Source organism: Anabrus simplex, chromosome 1, assembly GCF_040414725.1.
Source record: "Anabrus simplex isolate iqAnaSimp1 chromosome 1, ASM4041472v1, whole genome shotgun sequence".
In the NCBI taxonomy this organism is placed as follows: Eukaryota; Metazoa; Arthropoda; class Insecta; order Orthoptera; family Tettigoniidae; genus Anabrus; species Anabrus simplex.
Window position 1 is genome coordinate 1,611,093,462 of NC_090265.1, and position 11,138 is coordinate 1,611,104,599.

Consider the following 11,138-nt stretch of genomic DNA (forward strand, 5'->3'; position numbering starts at 1 on the left):
TTTACTGCGTTTGTATTAATCTAGAAGCTTTACTGAATACCGGAATATATTCAATGAAGTGTGTACATTGGTTAGTGAACGTAAATTTTGAAGCTACACCATCGTACGTGATACAACGAGGTTTTGAATTTTGATACGCACAATTGTGTGGGTCCTGTATTTCGGATGTTAGTTTTTATTTTGTAAAATAAACTATTAATATGTGTATTGAGGAGCATTTTAGTCAGTTCTTGACGTACAAACAAAAATTCACACCTCCAGTTTTCTTTCCGGTCTGAAAGGGCTAGGGTAAAATAACGAGCACACGGCACGTAGAAAAGAGTAGAGTACAGTCAAACAGCACTGTGGACACTATATTTCCAGATACAGCCTCATTCACCGCTAAAATCCTGGTTCTCCAAATGGAATTCGAACAAGGGATACATTATAACGATCACCAGGATCAGACTCAACCACAGTAGCTTCCGCGGTCATCTATTCCGCAATCAATCAATCAATCAATCAATCAATCAATCAATCAATCAATCAATCAATCAATCAATCAATCATTACTGATCTGCATTTAGGGCAGTCTCCCAAGTGGCAGATTCCCTATCTGTGTTCTTCCTAGCCTTTTCTTAAATGATTGCAAATAAATTGGAAATTTATTGAACATCTCCCTTGGTAACTTATTCCAATCCCTAACTCCCCTTTCTATAAACGAATACTTGCCACAATTTGTCCTCTTGGATTCCAACTTTATCTTCTTTCCTACTTTTAAAGACACCACTCAATTCATGTTGCCGATATTCCGTACTGTACGTGTGACAGAGTGTTCTTAGAGAACCCTGATCATACATATTTTCAGCGCAATTGATGTAGGCCTACTTCTCAGCAACAAACATTCCTTAAGACAATAGTAGACTTACATGAACCACTACCGACCAGAATGTCAACTTTGCTCCCTACAAAACGTGACGCACTGTACTCCGCCATCCAGAAATTCCTGAAGAACACAGGCCTCTGCATAAATACACATTTCTAACATTCCTCATCTTACTTAGCCTGTGCCCTCGAGCATGCCGTTAACAATAAGTGATCATACCGGGCGAGTTGGCCGTGCGCGTAGAGGCGCGCGGCTGAGAGCTTGCATCCGGGAGATAGGTTCGAATCCCACTATCGGCAGCCCTGAAAATGGTTTTCCGTGGTTTCCCATTTTCACGCCAGGCAAATTTTGGGGCTGTACCTTAATTAAGGCCACAGCCGCTTCCTTCCAACTCCTAGGCCTTTCCTATCCCATCGTCGTCATAAGACCTATCTGTGTCGGTGCGACGTAAAGCCCTTAGCAAAAAAAAAAAACAATAAGTGATCTTTGTGTATATTTTATATGATATGTATCTGTTCTGTTTATTTTCTGTGAAGTAAGGATTTATTTGCAAGGATTAAAGTGGTTAAATTGATGATGGTGTTTGTTGTTTAAAGGGGCCTAACATCTAAGGTCATCATCCCAGTGGTTAAATTAAGGTCGCTTGGAAGTATATGTGTGTCATACAACACGCTCTAGTAGGCAATATGTACGACCTTCTCATCGGGTACATACAAATATAGGTTTTGAAAAGGCGGGAAAATAAGATCCCCTTTAGGCCTCAAATGCGAAATCTATCCCTTATAAATTATGATGATGAATAATTAAACGACTTGAAGGAGGAAGTAAGAAGGTCCAAGCATTCGACAAATGGAGGTATCGGCAAAGACAAGGGAAGAGCTGTGAAAGGCGGGAAAATGAAAGCCCCGTTAGGCCTCGAATGCTCTAATACCATCGGAGTCGGATAAGAACAAGATTGGGGAAGGGAGATCGCACAGGAGGGATTACAGAAGGAGCATGGCACCAATGCCGGACTCAGATCGGGACCCGTGAACGTCTTACAATAGAATAGTAGAAAAACTGACTATGAACAAAAAAAAAGGAGACTGAAAAGAATATAACAATAAAAATAACTGAATAAGAAATCTGAATTCTACGAGTACGCAAAATGAAATGTGTAGGCCTACCTACTCAATATGAATACTAAATCTACACAATATTAAGCCTCGAGGGGTTGCGTCACCGTCTTTTAGACCGGACGCATACATTTTTCATTCTTTCGAAATATTTTTTACGGTATAAAGCCTCATCCTTTCCTGTACCTTTCAACGTAGGTACTCGTCCACTACACGTACTTACGTTCACTGTTCCCCGCTTTCATCACCAGTCAGTCAGTGGAAAGCTTTTTCTGTAAGCCTGTTCGTTTCCACCGTGCGCGACTCCTGAAGCTGCCTTATTACACGGTCCTTAACACCGTGCGCTACTCCTGACATTCACCATCCGCGGTCTTTGTTGTTGGTATAGAAGTGTTTTGTGAGTTTCATGGATATATTTATCTTCGATAAACGATAACACAACGTGTTTTGCTACAAAAACCGGTATTTAGTTACATGGATATATTTTTCTTTAATAATACAATGTGTTTTGCAATAAAAATTAGTATTTTGTTTCATAGATATGCTTTTCTTTATTAATATAACGTGTTTTGCCGTGTTTCATGGATATATTTTTACTTAATAATGCAATGCGTTTTGCAAGAAAATTGGTATTTAGTTCCAGGAATATATTTTTCTTTACTAATACAATGTGTTTTGCTATAAAAACTGGTATATTGATTCATGGATATGTTTTTCTTTAATAATACAGCTTGTTTTGTTATAAAAGCCAGTATTTTGTTTCATAGATATAATTTTCGTACACAATACAAAGTGATTTGCAAGAAAAACTGGTATTTCGTTTCATGGATACGTTTTTCCTTAAATATACAATGCATTTTGCAACTAAAAGTGGTATTTTAAAATCGCCAGTCAAATCGACCGTGCGCGACCCATCATGTAACTCTTTTGACGCGACACGACGGATTATAGTACGATGAATGACGCAAAATGAAATAGGAATTCTTAACATACTAAATACGGACCCTAAGTCTACAGAATGTTAAAAAGATAGAAACACAGAATATAAATATAATACGATGGTGATGATAATGAAAATGGCTGAATAAATAAACCAAAGCCCACAGCAGTTCTTGGCATCCTTCAACAATACGACTGTAGCCTTCAAACGCTTTCCGAATACTTGCGCGCTCATTCTTCGGCCAGCCTGTTAATAAACTTTACACGAATGGTCAGTAGCGGCGATTAGGGGGGGTGGGGCTCGCCCAACTTGTGGAAAAACATTACTTGTTAATTCAATTTTAGCCGGCTGAAACTAGGAATTATAGGAATTACTAAAACAAGCAATTTGTACAAGCCCTGCTGTCTTATCAGCTAATTATTCCCTTTATTTTCTTTAATTATTACTAAAATTATTACCGGAAATACGCAGAAAATATCGTTCGTCGCGGCTAACCACAGCAAGTAGTGGACACTTTGCATGTGTTGTGAGGAAGGGTAGCAGGGGTGTATCTTCTTGCCAACGTCATGGACACTGACCCGCTTGCCATGCGCCTTCGTCAATGTGGCAGTCTCTTTAGTGTCTGTTAGTTTCTCAGAGTGCAGTCAATTTCTAAATGATTTTTCATTGTATAATCACGCCGGACTTCTATTTAATTGTAATACATGTGTACTATGGTCGTCTGACGAGCATGCGGGGTTAGGGGTGCGGAGGGTAAGCATAACTGCTGCGCATGCGCCAATCTCAAGTCTCAAGGCCTTACTATAAACATCGGTTCCGTCTACGGTTATTCTTGTGAATGGATATGACCTAGGCCACCATTGCTCAATAGTAGAGCATCCTATAATAAGTCCGAAGGTTGTGGGTTTGGATCCATCTGGTGTTCGGGTGTACAACGGAAACGTTGAGCTAACCGTAACACTGATATAGACGATTCTGATCCCTAATAAACAGATACAATTGACGATTTATATATGAGACAGAAGGAAGTTCCCTCATGTTCAAAACTTCTATTATCTTTGAAGACAAAATGTATTTTGAATGGAAATACACATTTCCAAGAGTCATATTAGAGAGACAGGTTCGAGTAGAAACAATGCGTTACATGAAGAACATTACTGATTGAAAAGGAAAACACTCTAAACTGACTCCGAAAAGCGTAAAAGTAGTTAGTGGGATGTAAAATCAATAACATTAATATAACTGTAAACCGGGGCCTCTCAAACGACCAAAATCTCACGCGTGCAAACTCAAGTGCCGAGTTCCTGCGCACACTGCAGCGCAAAGAGAATCGCAAAGTGCATCGGTCCCACTCGGCTCGGACCAACGCTTCGTCTCTGGGCTACTCGGCTAAGCTCGGCTCAACTCGGCTCGGATTTGGAGCGCTACGGAGCAAGTGAGGAAGAGGGAGACAGGCGGAGCAAGCGAGACAGGCGTGGGGAAAGAGAGAGACAGCTCTATTGCTCCAAATCGAGGAGTGGGGGTCTGCACTCTGGTCGACCAAGCGAAGTCGTCTTTCGCACCGTGCACAGTGCATGCCTGAGAGGCCCTGCTGTAAACTGATGGGATTCTTATCTTCAGAAAATAATAACATTTTAGAGAATATTTAATCTGGATGTGAACTGGCCAGATGGTAATCTGACTTTCAAGAAATGATGGCAACATAATGTCACAGATACCTTATCAAAAGTGAATGCTTCCAACATAATTATAATTGTGCATTTTGGGAGTGAGTCTGTAGGGTTCGTTGAAGGCTGCCAACTGATTTATTTATAAGGCGGGGTCAGCAACGGGGGACATCTATGGGCAGATGAATGCAAGCGATTGCGAAAAATGGGTCTAAGAGAAGACCATCCCAAGCCTAGCGGAAATACAGCATTGAGTGGTTGTAATGGACAATACTCCCTACCACGGGGAGCACAAGTAGACGAGTCTCCAACATAAGGTTCACCAAAGAACGACTGAGAAGACACGGTGTGCTTTGTGATGAAAAAATATAACAAATGTGCACTATTTTCTCTCCTTGAAAATATTCACCTTAAGGAGAAAGCGTATTATATCGACTCCCCCCTAGCAGCCCAAGGTCTTACTGTTGTCAGATTAGCACCCTACACGTGTGACTTGAACCCCCACTAAAATGGCCTGGTGTAAGGTAAAAGGTCACGTAACACAACTGATGACATGTCTCGAATTCGACTTACGAAACTTGGGAAGAAGGAATTCAAAGTGTAACTAAAGAAAATTGGGTTCGTTTCTGTCGTATAGTTGGAGAGAGAGAGAGAGAGAGAGAACAATATTAGTGGGGAAAAGAAGGTGTTACGTAATACTAAAACCCCAGGGGCATTGCTTCCACTTACTAGTGCCAAAATCCATGAAAATGGGAAGTAATATCCTTAGTTTTCGAACACTGATCAGGGAATGGAAAACAAATAGGACCAAAAGGAACAAACAGAAGAGACATAAATACAGCTGACAGTCCACTTCAAACTCAAGAGAAAACGGACCGAGGTTAGAAATCCCTTGGAATTTTCAATTTCTAAACCAATAATCGTGAGCCATGGAATTTGTAGACTAAGTTTTACCGTGACATGGATTACGTACACTTTATACATATCCTGAATACCATGGGTGGATTTTTAACTCTCGCCCACAAAAAAGATATAATGGAGTTAAAGCTTGGTAAAGGAATGCGGAAGTAATCATCCAAATATTTTAAAATGTAATTCCACTTCTCTGCTTAGAGAAATATTGTACGGCTCGAAATGTACAGGATTATATCAAATATTTGTAACAATTGAGGTGAAGATTGCGTCATAAATGTGAGAACAGGTAACGACATATTGTGTTTCCTTCTTGGCAGCGTACACTAATGACTTCTAACGCTCTACAAATCGCTTACCTGCTGAAGATTTTATACCCCATAGAGTAACGCAATAGAGGAACAAGGAAGCGACTGTGTGTATGGTATTGCCACGGCCGCACCCACCTCGCCTTCTCCATAAATCACATTACCAACAGAAATCTCCCTGGCCTTCGCCCGCCGTACCCTCTCTGGATAGGTACGCAATGGAAACATTTACCCACCCACCGCCATTTATTGCTACAGGACGGAAACCACAATCGATTAACTTATTTGCTCCAGTATCTGAAATGCACTTAATATCAGCTCTGCGCTTCACAGCCATCCACAGCCCTAACATCTACAGGATCGTTCGTATAGCGTAGTCAGTTAGGTGCTCAACTTTTACGCTCAAGGCATCGAGATCGTATTCCAGCGAAGTTGATTGACATTTAAGAGGACATAAATGTGGGAATGTGGGACAATCGTGTTAACAGAAAATGAAATGGCGTATGGCTTTTAGTGCCGGGAGTGTCCGAGGACAAGTTCGTCTCGCTAGATGCAGGTCTTTTGATTCGACTCCCGTAGGCGACCTGCGCGTCACGATGAGGATGAAATGTTGATGAAGACGACACACACACCCAGCCACCGGCAGCGAAATTAACCAATTATGGCTAAAATTCCCGACCCTGCCGGGAATCGAACCCGGGACCCCTGTGATCAAAGGCCAGCACGCTAACCATTTAGCTATGGAGCTGGACGTGTTAACGGAATTACTGTCATATAAAATATCTTCTTTCAGGAAAAATTCCGCAATACTGGCGTCCCATAAAATCGATAGCAATGGAAAATACATTAAAGGAGAATGAATAATAAAAATACTGTCCACGTCTGTGGTGTAGTGATTAGTGTAATTAGTTGCCACCCTCGGAGGGCCAAGTTCAATTCCTGGGTCTGCCACAAAATTAGCGAGATACTGGTCCATTCAGCCTTAGGAGGTCAACTAAGCAGAGGGGGTTCGATTCCCACCTTAGCCATCCTCGAAGTGGTTTTCAACTTCTCCTCCAGGCAAATGCCGGATGGTACCTAACTTAGACCACGGCCGCTTCCTTCCCTCTTCCTTGTCTGTCGCTTGCAATCTTCCCATCCTCCCCCCCCCCCCACAAGGCTCCTGTTCATCATAGCAGGTGAGGCCGCCTGGGCGAGGTAGTGGTCCTCCTCCCCAGTTGTATCCGACACTGCCCCTTGAGACGGCAGAGGTGGGATCTCTCGCTGAATTAGAGGGAAAAACCAACCCTGGATGGTAAACGGATTAGGAAAGAAACAAATGATAATAATGACGAAGTTGCTGCGCGATTCGGATCGCGTAGCTATAAGCTTGCATTCGGGAGATGATGGATTCGAATCCCGCCGCCGACAGCCCAGAAGATGTTTTTTCCGTGGTTTCCTATTTTCACACTACTAAATGCTACGGCTCTATCTTAATTCATTATGTCCACGGCCACTGCCGTCCTCATTCAAGCCCTTTTCCATCCTTATGTCACTGAAATCTTCTGTGCTAGTGCGATGTTAAAATACTAACATTATTATTATTATTATTATTATTATTATTATTATTATTATTATTATTATTATTATTATTTACAATTGCATATACTATACAAATAATTAAGTCGCAAGCCACGGACTTTGCCCTTAACATGGCACAAACAATTCAACAAATTCCAGTAAAATGCTATCGCTTCATTTAGTACGAATATATTGGTCATCGGCATCAAGAACTTGTTTGACCATATGAAACCTAATGTGATGTACCGTCCATACCACGGGCGATCACACGGGGGTATTAGAAGTTAAATTACTCTCAAAGAATTATTAAATTTGAGCCAAACATTCAAACAAAATCGTGAAAATGATTCTTAAATAACATTTAATAGATTTTTTACACTTATTTGCAATTTATTTTTATTGATAAGACGAATATCAATAAAAATGGTTTTATAACACTTATTTGCAATGGAGTAAGTTTGGTGTTTCTTTTATATGCATATATCAAGGAGTGTGGCAGCTCACCCAACCGAGCGTGTCAATTCTTAACGTCCACTTTTCTTCCTCCAGGCTAACCTGGTGTATTATCTAGAATTAACGTAGGCCTATTGCTAACAGTCGCTCGAGACCAACCAAGGGACTGTGCATCTGTAGCCTCAGTAGCCTACTACTATCTCTGTTGAGGGTGAAGCAGAATATAAAGAAATCCATTATTGTTGGCTGGGACTGAACCCCTTATCGTCAGCTTCAAGTCCCTCGAACAGTGCAGGCTTTATCACTCTCACTTTCTTTAAAACCTTGCTATCTCATAAGCTGTAGGCTAGTAACAGTTATTGTTCCCGAGAAATGTCAATGAGTTCGTGAAAATATTAACATTGTAAGAACAAAGAAAGCGACAAGCTATACATTCATTTGCATTTACCGCTAGACCATAATTCAGTTTCACCTGTAATTCAGGTACCGCTATAGCACAAGGTAAGCAATAACAACCACCTCTTTAATTCTCTACGGTAAAATTAGGCACAATTAAATTTAATAGAGGTGATTATTTTTAGTATCATATTAGTATACCGGTACTGAAATATAAAGTTTTACAGGTACGACTTGAAATTCGTCAAAAACTTAAATCCATTGTTGTTACTAGATCATCTTCTCGTAGTTCTTTTTATAGACACGCATAAATGAAATATAAACATACCTGTCAAAACAAAGCGTTGTTGTTGAAGGGATAGGATGTTTAACTCTTCCTGTGAAGTATGGTTACATACATGTATGTGCTAAAACATTGCACTTACAGTACGGGGAAGCACTTATTGTCTAGTGTTTATCACATGAGAATAAAAACACAGCTCGTTTCCGCACACCACTGTCAAGACTAAAGCTGGCTATAGGCTGTTCGGAGACCTCGCTCTTACTGGCAGCATCCCAGCTACGCCGTATATTTATACCACTGAAGTCAGTCACTCTTCAAATACACGGACAGCATGCGACAATCAATCTGATTTAACTTGCTAGGAAATATTTCGTTCTCAGGAGAGCATACTGCTTTGATCAGAACAGGAATGAACATACTGTAAGTAGTGTTATGTTTAAGTTAGGGTTCAAGGACGTCACTGTGTAAACGCTGCTAGAAAGAATGCGTCTCCAGAATATCATATTCCTTCGATTAGAAAACTGGTACAATTACTGTTAATCTCCTTGATAATACTGTAACTGGTTTTACGTCCCAACAACTACTTTCACGGATTTTGGAGATGCCGAGGTGCCAGCTTGTAGTCTCGATTCCCAGTTTGTAATGTTTTTCGCCGACAATAAAAACACGAAAACTGTAACATTCGTTAGTGTGATATATTTTCTGGAACTGGACAAATTAATTGTAAATATTAGTAGGTTTGTCTATGTTATTATTACTATTATTATGTCCGACTCGGTGGCTGAATGGTCAGCGTACTAGCCTTCGGTTCAGAGGGTCCCGGGTTCGATTCAAGGCCGGGTTGGGGATTTTAACCTTCATTGGTTAATTCCAGTGGCTCGGGAGCTGGGTATTTGTGCTGTCCTCAACATCCCTGCAACTCACACACCACACATAACACTATCTTCCACCACAATAACACGCAGTTACCTACACATGGCAGATGCCGCCCACCCTCATTGGAGGGTCTGCCTTACAAGGGCTAAACCTGGCTAGAAATAGCCACACGAAATTATTATTATTATTATTATTATTATTATTATTATTATTATTATTATTATTATTATTATTATTATTATTATTGCAATTCGTTGTATGTTAATTTTTTCGCAGGTATCATATTATTATACTTAGGAAATGAAATGTTAATTTAGATTGTGTTTTACAATATATATTTTATGTACAGTAGGATAGCACAGTGTCCGCCTCTGTGGTGTAGTGGTTAATGTAATTAGCTGCCACTCCCGGAGGCCCGGGTTCGATTCCCTGCTCTGCCACGAAATTTGAAAAGTGGTACGAGGGCTGGAACGGGGTCCACTCAGCCTCGGGAAGCCAAAGGTCAAATGAGTAGAGGTGGGTTCGATTCCCACCTCAGCCACCCTGGAAGTGGTTTTCCGTGGTTTCCCACTTCTCCTCAGGCAAATGCCGGGATGGTACCTAACTTAAGGCCACGGCCGATTCCTTCCCTCTTCCTTGTCTATCCCTTCCAATCTTCCCATCCCCCGCAAGGCCCCTGTTCAGCATAGCAGGTGAGGCCGCCTGGGCGAGGTACTGGTCATCCTCCCCAGTTGTATCCCCCGACCCAGAGTCTGAAGCTCCAGAACACTGCCCTTGAGGTGGTAGAGGTGGGATCCCTCACTGAGTCCGAGGAAAAAACCGACCCTGGAGGGTAAACAGATTAAGAAAGAAAGAAAGAAAGAAAGAAAGAAAGAAAGAGAAAAGGATAGCACAGTAGCATAATAATTTGTTTGTCTCTTTTTTGTTAAATTAATTATGCAAATATTCTTATTTTATATTATTTATGTATTTCACTGGTTAAGTGTAAGACAGAGACACGTGTCCCTAACTTTGCCAGTTAAAATAAACCATATCTATCTATCTCATGTGCCGATACATCTACCGACACGCGGGTGACATATTTGAGCAGCTTCAGATACCAGCGGTCTGAGTCAAGATCGAACTTGCCAACTTGCCCTCTAAACGTCTGACAAGGGGGCATTCCCTACTCGTCATCACCGATTTCGGTCAAATTTATAGAACATGCAGGGCTTGGCTGGAAATGAAAGTGCCCGAAGTGGGAACTCCAGATGGCGAAGCGTATAGAAAATAAAAATAAAAATGTTGACGCGGCTCTCGCACCGTATAAGCCACTTACGTTAGCGCGCACGCCGAGCAGTTGTTGGCGTAGCGGTAAGAGCTCGGACTGGTAATTCGATGGTCGTGGGTTCGACTCCCCGTATGGAGACTGTTTTCTCTGTCAACTTTTATGTTATTCATTTTCCAATTACGCAAAGAGGTGAATAATTAATGTTATTTACTTATTTATACGCAAAAGGCATAGAAAAAGTAAAAAAAAAATAATAATTGGGATTTCATTGTCATTGTCTACCTGCGCCAAGAATCTATTGTGTGTGTACAGCCGTCAGGAGCAACCTTCACTTGTCAGGTGTAAACGAATCTTACAGCGAAACGACTATTCACATTTATGGCACATTCCCCAGGGGGGGGGGGGGGGGAGATAGCCAATAAAAGAGACAAAAGAAGAATTTCTGTTTGAACACGTCGGGAAAGTTCGCAACTCCAATTTTTCTACAATTGTG

At 41.2% G+C, this 11,138-nt stretch overlaps 1 protein-coding gene across 1 annotated transcript in view; it reads right to left on the reverse strand.

The window, feature by feature from the left end:
* The window catches only part of LOC136858592 (monocarboxylate transporter 9), a 230,363-nt gene extending 221,663 nt beyond the window's left edge, over positions 1-8,700 (reverse strand). The window contains exon 1 of the mRNA XM_067138264.2: positions 8,545-8,700. The gene's annotated coding sequence lies outside the window, so the exon portion shown is untranslated. The remainder of the gene's footprint in view (positions 1-8,544) is intronic.
* Positions 8,701-11,138: the final 2,438 nt, after the last annotated feature.